This window comes from Malaclemys terrapin, chromosome 12 (genome assembly GCF_027887155.1).
Source record: "Malaclemys terrapin pileata isolate rMalTer1 chromosome 12, rMalTer1.hap1, whole genome shotgun sequence".
Taxonomy (NCBI): Eukaryota; Metazoa; Chordata; order Testudines; family Emydidae; genus Malaclemys; species Malaclemys terrapin.
In genome coordinates this window covers 42,753,189-42,765,449 of record NC_071516.1, presented here as the reverse complement: position 1 = coordinate 42,765,449, position 12,261 = coordinate 42,753,189, and the positions used below count along the sequence as shown (strand labels likewise).

Sequence of the window (12,261 nt, the reverse complement as noted above, 5' to 3'; positions counted from 1 at the left end):
GTGAGCGAGTGTCTTCCTCAATAAGAACCAAGATGTATTTTTATTTACAAAAGAAAGGAGAGAACAATTTCCACACAAAAGCACTACAACGATAACTCCCTTTGGTAAAAAGTGTAATAAATGTCTCCATAGGTCTGTTTGTTGGTACTCACTCTCAAGCCACCTGGTACTATGGTACACAAGAAGCTGGTACAGTTATACTAGCACATCAAGCATATTTCCTTTAATAAAAAAAGGAAAAAAAATTGACAATATGTACATTTATTTACAAAAAAGGAAGGGGAACATGTTAAAATTGTGTTGTTTCTGCTGAGAATCCAGTTGTTATAGGCACCTCTAGTTTCACGACATATCTGAGCATGTAACTTTAAATGCACCACTCCTGTCAGGATGTATGCAACATCCAGTTCTCTTCCCTTGAAGTTCAGGCCATTGAGGAGTTAGTCTCAGAAGTGATGGTGCATATGAGCTAGCTGCATTTCTCTAGGATCACTCAGTTCTGAAAAGGATCCTTCCCTCCACAGTGCACGCTGAAGTCAGAGGCCTGTTGGCAAGAGTTCCAGCTTAGGGTTGTAGAGATCCGTTTTCCTAAACCGAATCCCGCTGGTGACAGGATGTATCAGCTGTGCACTAGTCAACTGGCCATGTTACGGAGATACACAGTGAGGGGAGAAAGGCATCTTCCTTGTTTCCTGGATACGCACATACATACACACACCACGTGATCTTCCCTCACTCAGGGACTTTACGGTGTCTTGAATATTGTGCCGTATTTGACACGGTACTTGTTAATGCTCACAAAGTGCAGGGTCTCTGTATCACAGGTAGTGGTACAGGGCACCAAACCCTCCAACCCTTCTCCCATTAGCCACTTGTTTGTCTCAGCTGCCATTTCACGGGTCACATGCTCCTTGGTCCATTTGTCCACCCAGGCTTGGAATCGCTGGTGCAGCCGCTTGCTCACTCTTTCATGGGACTACAGAAACGGGAGAGACAAAAGATCACGAAACACTTAAAAAGCAAAAACAAATCCACTTCCCTAGGCCAACAGATTTGAGATGTTTAGCACGGGCCAAGGTATGTGCTGGCCGCGGCTTCCCGCTGCCCCCATTGGCCTGGAGCGGCGAACCGCGGCCAGCGGGAGCCGCCATCGGCCAAACCTGCCGACGCAGCAGGTAAACAAACTGGCCCGGCCCCAGGGTGCTTACCCTGGCGAGCCGTGTGCCAGAGGTTGCTGACCCCTGATGTGCACCATCTTATAGGAGTTCAGTTTGAATTTACACTCCAGCTTGTCCAAGCTCTCCACATTCTCCATGGACTTCTTACTGTTTCCCTCCTTCCCTTCCTTCTCCTGCTGCTCCCGACCACGCTGACACTTACGGATCCGCCTCAGGTTCCTGTAAACCAGAGAATCCCTGCTGGGATTAGTGCTCATCCTCTGTCCACTAGGCTGGGCATATCTGGTGGCTCCAGGCCAGCCCTTCGGAACCCAAAGTATTGCTCAGAGTGGAATGGTCACAAATTAAAGTCGGTTAGGCTCATGTGTCTACCATAAGCCAACCCACTGATCTCAGCTGTTTACAGAGAGTGAGGGCCTTTCAAAGCTGTTTTGCAACCAACTTCCTGCTAGCGAAAAGCGCTGACTCAGCACCTTCTGCACTCAGCTAGAGGGCTATTGTAAGCAAAGGCAGGATTGCCAAAAAAAAAACGGGGCTGGTGACTCCCCAAACCCTGACCTCTCTGCAGCCTGTGGACTATGCTCTCTCTCAGTCACTGGAGAGCAGGAGGCCAGGGTGGGCTCTTGGAATAAACAGCAGCACTGTGTCTCTATATGCTACTCCCAGGTTAATGTCTTCTAAAGTGGCAGAGTACTAAAAACAAACAAGAGACTGCAATAGCCAACACTGTGACAGAGTAAGATTTTCTCCCTCTGCTGACATGGGTACTTGTGGTCTGCGTGTCACTTTTCACAGCCACAGCTTGTTCACTCACCTTGGCAGGAAAACCGGCTTCTGGGCCAGGTGTTCCCGAAGTTCGGGAGAGGCAGAATCAGAGTTGACGTACCGCTCTACGTAGTCTGACCAACGCTGAAATTGGGCACAGAACACAAGGGGTTAACCAACATCTGCCAAATCAAACAATTCAAACCCAACTCTGAAGGGGTTTGGTTGGAAGTGGATGAAAGAAAAGCAACCTTTGGAGACTCCATATATTTCACACAGGTTCCACTCACTCTCCCCCCATGGATGGACATACCTATATCATAGAACTGGAAGGGACCCTGAAAGGTCATCGAGTCCAGCCCCCTGCCTTCACTAGCAGGACCAAGTACTGATTGTTGTCCCAGATCCTTAAGTGGCCCCCTCAAGGATTGAACTCACAACCCTGGGTTTAGCAGGCCAATGCTCAAACCACTGAGCTATCCCTCCCCCTATATGCCCCTGCACTGTCTGGTTTTTGAAATTCTTAATAAGAGATGCCAACAAGGCTTGTTCAACCCAATTCACTGAGTGCACTGTGTCACAGAATGAATGTGTCCTGTAGGACTAGAAGCAGGTCATAAACTATAGCATCTGAAACACTGACAGCTCTGCCATCTTCATCCAGTTATACCCCCATTTAAACTTTACATGCTTAATAGCTGCAGCTGAACTCCAAGGACAATTGGCTCTTACCTCTGCCTCTACGGAGTCATCCAAGTTCTCCTCTTCGGTGTCCAGCAGCTCGATGGTTAATTGGACCTGGCCTCTGCTCTGAATGAACATCAGCTACAAAGCAGAATTTGGAAGGAGACTTAGTAACCACTTATTCAGAAAAATAAATCCAATAAACTTTATGCAACTCTCCAGCATAATACTGTGCCTTCCACTTTGCTGGGAACAACGGTAGGATACTAGCCCCAGTTACACAATCTGAACACAGAAGGAGTTTTGACAATGAGTGGAAAGTTCTAGATCACTAAGGAGCTAATCTAACAGAGGGTAAAAGGAGAAAGAAATTATTCTACATATATGGGCAGAAGAGAATTCCTGGATAGAGAACCATGACATACTTAAAGAGAGGTGGAAGAAAAAAGCATGAATTGCTGCAGTGAACAGTTGGTATTTTATTAACGATCAGAAAAAATCTCTCTGTTACCCACAGAGTTTCCTCGAAATTGGGATGTTTATAAAGGCAAAGAAGGGGCTGGACCCCTTTTAGCAGCATGCTGTTTTCTGATCAATTTGTGCAGTTTCAATTCTTTGCTTCCCTGCTTATTTTGAGACTCTCATCGGGAACACAGAGACGCCCTATAAATATCAAAGCCATTATCAATGAATTTCACTAGTTCAAGATGGGCCCGGCCACTTCTGATTTCACAGCGACGAGAAGTATGAATTTGATTTGAACTGAGTCAGGTTTATTTAACGCAGAGGTGACAAATATTAGTAAGAGACCGTTACAGTCTACAATGGATGAGATGGAGAAAAAGGTGGAAAGCGTCAGTGACCCACCCCACAGGAGGGAGGGAGAGACAGAGATTAAAAGCCTAGTGACAGCAATCACTCAATACAGTATTACTCTGGCTTTTGGTACAATGAGAAATACAGAGACAAATCCCAGCTTTCCTTCAGGATACGTATTTTTCCATCTTCCTTGCAAATGTCCCATTTCCGAGGAACTCTTTATAGAAATATTCTTCTGTTTTTCCTGTTCGTTCTACAGTTCCTGTCTGGATTGATGCAAGCCCCGCCAAGGGCTATATTAAGACCGACAGTCACAGAGCAGGTACTCGGCAGCTCCACCAGGCTAGAATGCACAATCAGGTCACCCTCTCAAGCTCTATGACAGCTGCGGAGCACACAGGTGTCCAGAGGTCCTTGGGATATTTGGAGAGTTACGTAAAATGAAAAGCTGAGCCCATTCTCCTTTCTCAGAGAGCCTTCGTACTTCCCCTCCTCTCTCAGCAAGCTCCTCCAGGAGTCCTCCTCCAAGCGTCACTGCAGGCAGATATGGATTTTACCTTTTAACAGTTCTTGTCTGACATGAGCTGCTCGGCTTTGCGCTGGTACGTGGCCTCCACAAGGGCCCGAGATGACTGTGAGGACAGCAGGCCTCCGGTAGCTCCGTTGCTATTCTCCAACAGGTAAAGCTCTGTCACCTGCATGCAGATCTCATCGCTCACTGTGTGCTGAAGCTGGGAGCAGGAAGGACACAGAGAAGAGGAGTTAGTGAAGTGGTTTTAAATGCCTCTGGACTTGGTGCACTGTATACTCCAGTAGCCCCCTTTCCCCACCCAAGTCAGTCAGAGGCCTTTGCACTAGTGTGCACTATGGACAACCTGCCTTCTGCAGTCAGGCCGTAGACAAAAGAGAACACTAAGAAAATCTCCAAAATAAACTTCTCCATGTGGCAACAAGCAGAGTTTGACATTAATCAAAACAAGCCAGGCTGAGCCTTCATCATTTGCCTGCACTTCTAGACTTACATGTTTGCATGCAAACACTTATGTCAAAAGCTATAATTGATGAGAAACTATTTTATCTCCCCTGCATACATATACGCTGTGGCAGAATTGGTCAGATTTCCAGTTCTTCTCCACTATGCACCATGCAAGTCTCAGAACCAGCTAAAGAATATGTCCATCAATGCAGATTAGAAATGAACATACCCTTCAAAATTCCTGCTTCAAACCTCTGTCTGGTCAAACCACAGGGAAAAAAAAAATTCTAGCCATCTAAGTATTAAAACTAAAAAACAATTATGTAGGTTATGAACATAGTAGCCTCTTCTACTGTGAATTACTACTACACCCATTGGAAAACATTGTGTCCTTTAAAATAAATAATGATGCTGGCAAAGTACAGTTACACATACAAAGTAACTACGGATTAATAACCTTTAAGTGAGCATTATGAAGGAAATGCCTGACAGCTGGCAAAGATTTAGACCATCGAGGTACGCGGGAAGGGCTTGTTAGGCAATTCTCTTGCCATGGAATCGCTACACCAAATCCAAAGGTTGATTAGTTGGTTGTTTCTGGAGGGGAAATTAAAAATAATTAAATCAAATTCTAATTATTAATTATATTCCCAAATTTAAATAAAGAGCCGGTTGACTGCCGATTTCCTGTCAAAACTGAAATTAAGAACTTGTTTTTAGCCCTGTCTTTATACTCTAATTTGTGCTTAACAATTCTCCATAGAAATTGGATCATCGAGGTAGCCAGCATGTGAGAGTCGACACTTGGGCTTACAGAGTTCAAGTGACAACAAGCAGCTAAAAGCCACAAATATACCAGCTTCAAGAGCCAGCCAGCGTGTGTGAAATCCAGAAGAAGTTGTTATTCAAAAGAAATACAGAACCTTTTCCAAGAGTCCTTACAGTTTTGGTCCTTGTGTTTACAAATGCTTCAGGTTTCCTAAGAGCAAGAGAACACTTCAAATGTGGTCCCACCTGATACTAGGCATCTCTTGGATAGTGGAGGACAGTCTGCACTTGGTAAGGCAACTCCCATCTTTTCATGTGCTGTATATTTATACCTGCTTACTGTATTTTCCAGTCCATGCATCTGATGAAGTGGGTTATAGCCCACAAAAGCTTATGCCCAAATAAATGTGTTAGTCTCTAAGGTGCCACAAGGACTCCTTGTTGTTTTTACTGATACAGACTAACACGGCTACCCCTCTGAAAGCTGGGTAGTAATCCTCCACATCAATATCCACTAGAGGAAGAGAAGGTGTAACATGAACTACACCCCTCAAAGGCAGTTCCTACAGGCCCACTATGAGTTCTGGGAGCAAAAGGGCCACATGTTGAAGGTCTCAGACAAATTGATGAATTACCAGGATGGTCAATAAAACAAGGAACAATATTGTAAGACTTTAAATGAGAGCTTTTTAAATTAATGCCAGGTCTGTAACCCGTCAGAGGCCTCACGGAGGAGGGCAGAGGTGGTAAAATTCTCAGAACTAAAGAGAACTAAAGAGGTTCTTGCTACCAAAACAACATTATGCACACCATTAAAGCAGAGACCTCACCAAAAAGATATGAATGCAGATATGTCCTAGGGCTCTTATGAAATATACGCTTTGCACATTATTATTAACTTGTATTTCACTAGCACCCAGAGGTCCCAAACTATATCTGCGACCCCTCTGTGCTTGCCACCATTCAGACACACAACCAACTAGGCCCCGCCTTGAAGAATGTAAAACAGAAACCAAGGGGGTTGGGGGAAGCAACTTGCCTGAGGTCACAGAGTAACTAAGTAGCAGAGCTCGAACCAGAACCCAGGTCTCCTGTTTCTCCAGCACCTTATCCAGAGCAAGCTACACAGACAGTTACCGCCTTTCCAAGCTGAATGTGCTAATGTCGCTTCTAAAAGGTTTTGTGGGCTGTAGCAGAAACATAGTAAAAAGGGGAGGAAAATGAAAAAAGCCATTCAGGATACACCCAGTTTTGAACTAACACTCATCACTGCGGTATAGGCATCAAGGGAAGATGAAAATAAAGTTTTTAAAAATACTGGTTAAGGAACAATGCCAATTTAAAGGGAATTTGAAAAGTTCTCTGTGTTTTCTGTTTGTTTTTAATTGTTCTAGGTTCAAACACCTCTGCCTCCCTCAAGGCCAACAAAGACTGTCCACACTTCCTCCTTTGCTTCAATCCAAATTAGCTACTTTACTCTGGTTTTAGCTGGCCGGAAACAGGCAGCCATAGGCAGTTTAGTACTGTAGCATTATCACCACTAAGGAAACCAGCCCTTGGAGAATTCTAAATACATATATTTGCTGGAACCACTCAGATTACACGAAGATTGTAACAGAAAATGGAAGATCAAGGAGGCTCTTTACTGGTCTACATAGGACTGCCTGGACTTACTTGGGTTTGGCCTGCCCTGCTTTCTTTAGTCGGTAAATCATTTGAACACCAGTTTAAAAGGAGACACACTTTTTAATACCAGAGCCAAAACTGACTGCTTTGTCAATTGCCAGGGGCTGACTCCTCCTCTGAGATATTTTATAACAAGCTTGGGGCAAGAGAAGATTTTTATCCAACTTGTAAATTCATGAGGTAGAAAAATAGCGCAACCCAAAATTAAGAAATTCAGCTGGCAAGGAGTGTTAAAGCAATACAAAATACCACACCTCTCCCCCACAGCCCCATGAAGTAGGATGTTCCAAGCCCCAGGGTCAGGTCTAGAGATCTCCTCCTTGATAACACGTTGTGCTACATTCAGTGCCCACCAGCATCCTTATATTTCACATTTTGGAAACTACCAAAATGCAGGTACCGGATTTTACAGAGACAAGACCTAAAGGCAGGTGAGAGGGAGGAACACAGATTCCTCAAGACACCAGGAAACAGATCAAGTACCAGATCCACACACTGGGCGGTCATTCTTGTCTCATTTTATGCCTAGCACTTCCCGCTCCCATTCCCTTTCCCGGTTCTCCTCTTCGATTTGCCGCTCAGCCTGGGTGCAAATCCTCAGCAGCAGCAAGCATAGGATTTGGTGAAGCCGCATGAAGATGTACCAGTTGTTGTTGACATAGAAGAGGTTGTACACTTCATGCCCCCTCCGCCCCTCCCCCAGGTAGCTTCTGGGCCGCTGTGTTGCTGAACAGCAGCTTGGCTTTAGGGAGGCTGCCCCCAACTCCGTTGTGCTTTTTCGCAGCCCCAGTGGCTTCATCCACATCCATTTCCTCCTCCACGTCTGAGAGCTCGCACCACCCAGCAAACAGCATGTCCGGAATGAAGTGGTACATGATCTGCTTGATTTTGTACTTGTCCTCTTTCTGAATTCCTGTCTGCTGTTTCACGTGGTGGATGATAAAGAGAAGCAGCATCCTCCAGGATTTGCCTGTCCTCATAGGCTAGTGACAGGTGTGGGCCTATGGGTACTCCAGCATTATCTTCTGATGCCTGCTCTTGCCTCTGAGGGAGGAAGACAAAATACACAGAGCATGGGTGAGTCTCACATATGCAACTTACCACGTCTTTAAGACCCTTGTACAAAGCACTGCCAGTGAACTGGATTTCCTCTTTCATTACAAGCCCAAACCCTATGGGGGAAGGGCCAGAGTTCACATTATCCATCACAACAACCCAAGTTCTGGTGTCAAGGGCCTACACATATTACATACAGGGCCTTGGTGTCATTCTGTTTGAAGCTGATGCCCTGGTGATCCAGGGATTTCAGGTAATGTTTCTCATTCTGCTCCCTCCAGACCTTGTTGAATCCTCTCTGGGCTTCTCGCCACTCTTCCTCTTTCATCTTTAACCTTAGCAGCAACAAAAAACAAAACAGAAGCTAAGAGATGCTAAGATACCACATTGATGGGTGCAGGATAAAACCCTAGACCAGACAAGCTGGAGGCAGTAAGGCTTCTGCTCAGTGCCCATTGCCCACTGAAACAGCAGAAAGTTTCAGAAGGACTTCAAATGTGGTACAACGTGCATAGCAAAATTCTCCAGGAATGGCCATGAATCTTTAGATTGGTTTTGTGGCTATGTTATTTTACAGAAGGTTAAATAGGCCACAAATGCATGGCTATACCCCACTAACCAGGGTGATGATGAGGGCATTCAACAGAACATAAACCAAACTTTTTTTTTCCCCCGTATACCTCCTACAGAGTCCTAGGACTGGGTCTGGGTTCATTGTCAATATCCCAGAATTCTGCTTTGTGAGAAGTTACAAAAGCAGAAATCTCAACTGTTGTAACCAGCTGCCCCAAAGAGTCCCTGGTATCTGTAACATCCCATAATTTAATACATGGATTTAACCACTTGCCAGACATTTCAGAGCTCTCAAACTTCTCTGATACTTGTTATGGTCCTGTAACTAGATATTCTTTTCACCCCATGCAACACAGGCATACACAAAACTCTGAACCTCTCAGCCAGCTTATACCTAGCCTAGAAGAAAGAAGTCCATTCTGTCACTTCACAAAGAGTGCACTGTAACCAACTTGATCATGTTTAAAGGAAAAACACCACAAGTTGGGAATCAGACAACCCTCGACCTCTCACATCTTGACATAATGGAAAAAACAGCTCTTTCTCCACTGAGGATTAAGGAATCACAATTTACATCTAGGCAGCCTAGATACTTTTGATGAGACATGGGAACTTTGCAGAGATATAATTGCTGAACATTCCAGGAGTCTAGAAGCACACAGATCCCAGAAGTACCTATTACTTGGCAGTCCCTTCGCAAACCTATATCCCTCCTCTAATCTAGTTTTCATACCATGTCCATACCCTGGTGTCTAAGAGCACCTTCTCATAGTCTTACCCCTCTCCTTTCATCTCTCATTTCTTTATGTCTAGTTCTCACATTATGCCCTGCCTCAGTAGAGAACCTGCTAGAGACTGCAGACGTCCTCAATGTGATGCAACATAAAAGCAAGTCCTTCCGGACATGAGTTCTCTTTCTGCATTTGTATAACGGGGCCCCAATTCTGACGGGGACATTAGGGAGCCACCATAATAAAGATCTGACAATCTGCAACTACAATGCTAAAGGGAATTACTTTCATTTCTAATTATCCTTTGTTCTACATTGTTAGAGATGTATCGGGAAAGTTGAAAAGTATGATGACACGGTTCCATCAAAATGCTGTTGTAGCCTCTTGCTGTGTAAACCCAGAACCAGCCAGGAGGACAGAGAAGCTATAAAGAACACAAAGGTTAGTTTCCATTCATTTATGGACTATCCCCTTCAGCCGGTTTAGTAGGGGCACATTCCGCACATTCTTTGAATACTGTAGTTCAATTTCCACCTTCTTTTTACAGCTCACTGACCATGCGCAACTAGGAACAGGGTGGAAGACAGCACTTAAACTCAAGAGTGACACGTGGTGACCACTAGGGGGTTTGGCTCTTACTCCACTCTACCATGGCTGCCCTCAAGGGTATAAAAAGGAAGAGCTAAGGAAGTTCGGAAAGTCTTGTGCTAAGGTTCTAAGACACAAGAGAAAAAGTCCTACACAGATGGTACTAGAGAAGAGAACTTCCTTTCATCAATTTTACATTTCCTGCCTTTCATTTTCACATTTTCATATCCCCTTGTCCGTATATGAAAAGGTAAATAGCAGCAGCAATCAGATTTTGTATACCTCTGTAAAAACGCCTCAGATACCACTATCTCTCAAACCTAAACAATCTCATTACCATCAATCACTTCTCACAGTCTTCCCATGCCTCATCTTCCTCCCCATGCTCATTTCTGAGTCCTTTATTACTGAGCTGTCCTTCTTGAGATAGGGTGACCACAACACAGAATTCCAACTAGGTGGGGGATTTGTTAGTTTTTCAATATACAGTAATGGCATATTTGCTTCAATTCATAGCAGAGATTGAGGCTGTATAAGAAGATTCTGTCAACCACCTCTCTTTCTATTCAAGACCACATTGACGACCTGTAGTCTATAGATCAGGAACCTATGCTTTAAAGATTGTAAAAGTGTCCAACTTTTGACTTAGCTTCCACTTTCCTATGTCTCATATCACAGTACTAATTTTTGGTATAATCCCTTCCACCAAGGATACTGGACTGTTATATATTGTGATCGCTACCACTCAATGGTTTGACCATAGTTATTTCTTGATTCAGAATCTAAGTGTTATTCAGGGCTAAATCAATAACCTCTCCTCTTGTGTTGCTACAGACTAGCTATTACAAGAAGCAATCATTTAAAATATTGAAAAACTCCTTCTCCTCACCTTCTCCAGAGGTTGACATTTTATATGTGGGGAGTTGAAATTGCCCGTTATAACTATTATTCAAGAGAGTGGTCTCTGGCCCCCCCTCAATATTGTGCACTCACTTCCTTTTTCTGATCAGGAGGCTGGCAGTAGAACACAGTAATTTTTGAGTTGGAACCTGAATCCAATACAGACTCTACACTTCAAAGTCTTTTTCACTTTCACAGATGGGATTTATAATGGGATCATACTCAGTTGTGTCCAAAACTGACAATACAGAACCCCACCCCAGCTTGATTTTTGAACTCAAGACTGCCCTATCTTGGGTAGGAAAAATAAAAAATCCTTATCATGCCAGCAGAGCCAGTGATGTTTTGGCTTTACTAGACACAATAGTAGCTGGGTACTATGAAACGCAACCACTTATTAGAACATAAAAAGCATCTGCATTTCTCAGACTGTATGCTTTCCTCAACTGGAGCCTCTGTGTGTATTATAAGTTTGGATAGTGCCTAGCATATGATGAGTTTTACTCAAACACAAGTAATAATGCCGAAACCTGGGAAGTACCATTTCAGCACAATAGGAACGGCAACAAATGAATTTTTCCTCAGCCCATCTATGATGTCGGCCGCTTTGTCAGCATATATCCTCTGCAGCGCCTTGCGGTGGATCACCTCCGACCTGCCACCCAGAGTGTTGTCCAGCTGGAATTTGGCTTGCTCCTCGGCAGACAAGCAGGGAGTTTCTTTGGATTGCCTCTAAGACTCTGATTGTTGCCAGGGTGGTATCCAAGACAACATCCAGATGAAAGGGAAGATGTGTTAGCCATAGTACAATATTACTTTCTGGAAATAAAGGTCGGGTCTACACTACAGACCTATATTGGTGTAACTATGTTGCTCAGGGGTGTGAAAAATCCACACTGAGCAATGCAGTTACATCGACCTAATCCCCTGTGTAGACAGCGTCATGTCAACGGGAGAGCTTCTCCCATCGACACAGCTATCACGTCTTGGGGAGGTGGATTAACTAAGCTGATGGGAGAAGCTCTCCCATTGGCATAGGAGTTTCTTCACTTAAGCACTGCGTCAGCACAGCTGCAGTGTTTTAAGTGTCCACTTACCCTAACATTTAAATGAACCAAAACAAGAACTTAATACTTCTGTAACGCTGTGCATGTAAAACAGGAGGCACTTGAGAAATGGTTTAATATTTCCACATCTGGTTATTCTGATCTACCTATATTTCATCTGCTTCCTATACAGTATTGCATCTTTTCACAAGAAGTTACAGGCTACTAAAATGCTTCCTTCAGGAAGTAAGATTTTCCATGGGTGGGAGGTACACAATTGACAGCATTACTACAAAAGAAAGCGATAAATCTTAGCATAGGCAAATAATTGCTGTGCTGAGTTCCATTTGGAGTGTCAATCATTTAACACTCTGTGAATGTCATTCTTCAGATTTTTAACAGAAATATATTTCAGCCTCTATGTACTAATAAAAGGAAGCATCAATTATGCACCTGCCACTGAACAGTTTCATTTGGAATGACCTAAAGAG

The 12,261-nt window shown here is 44.0% G+C and overlaps 1 pseudogene; it reads right to left on the bottom strand.

Moving 5' to 3' along the window:
• Nucleotides 1-745: 745 nt before the first annotated feature.
• LOC128846066 (paired amphipathic helix protein Sin3a-like) lies at nucleotides 746-8,267 on the bottom strand (annotated as a pseudogene).
• Between the last annotated feature and the right edge of the window lie 3,994 nt (nucleotides 8,268-12,261).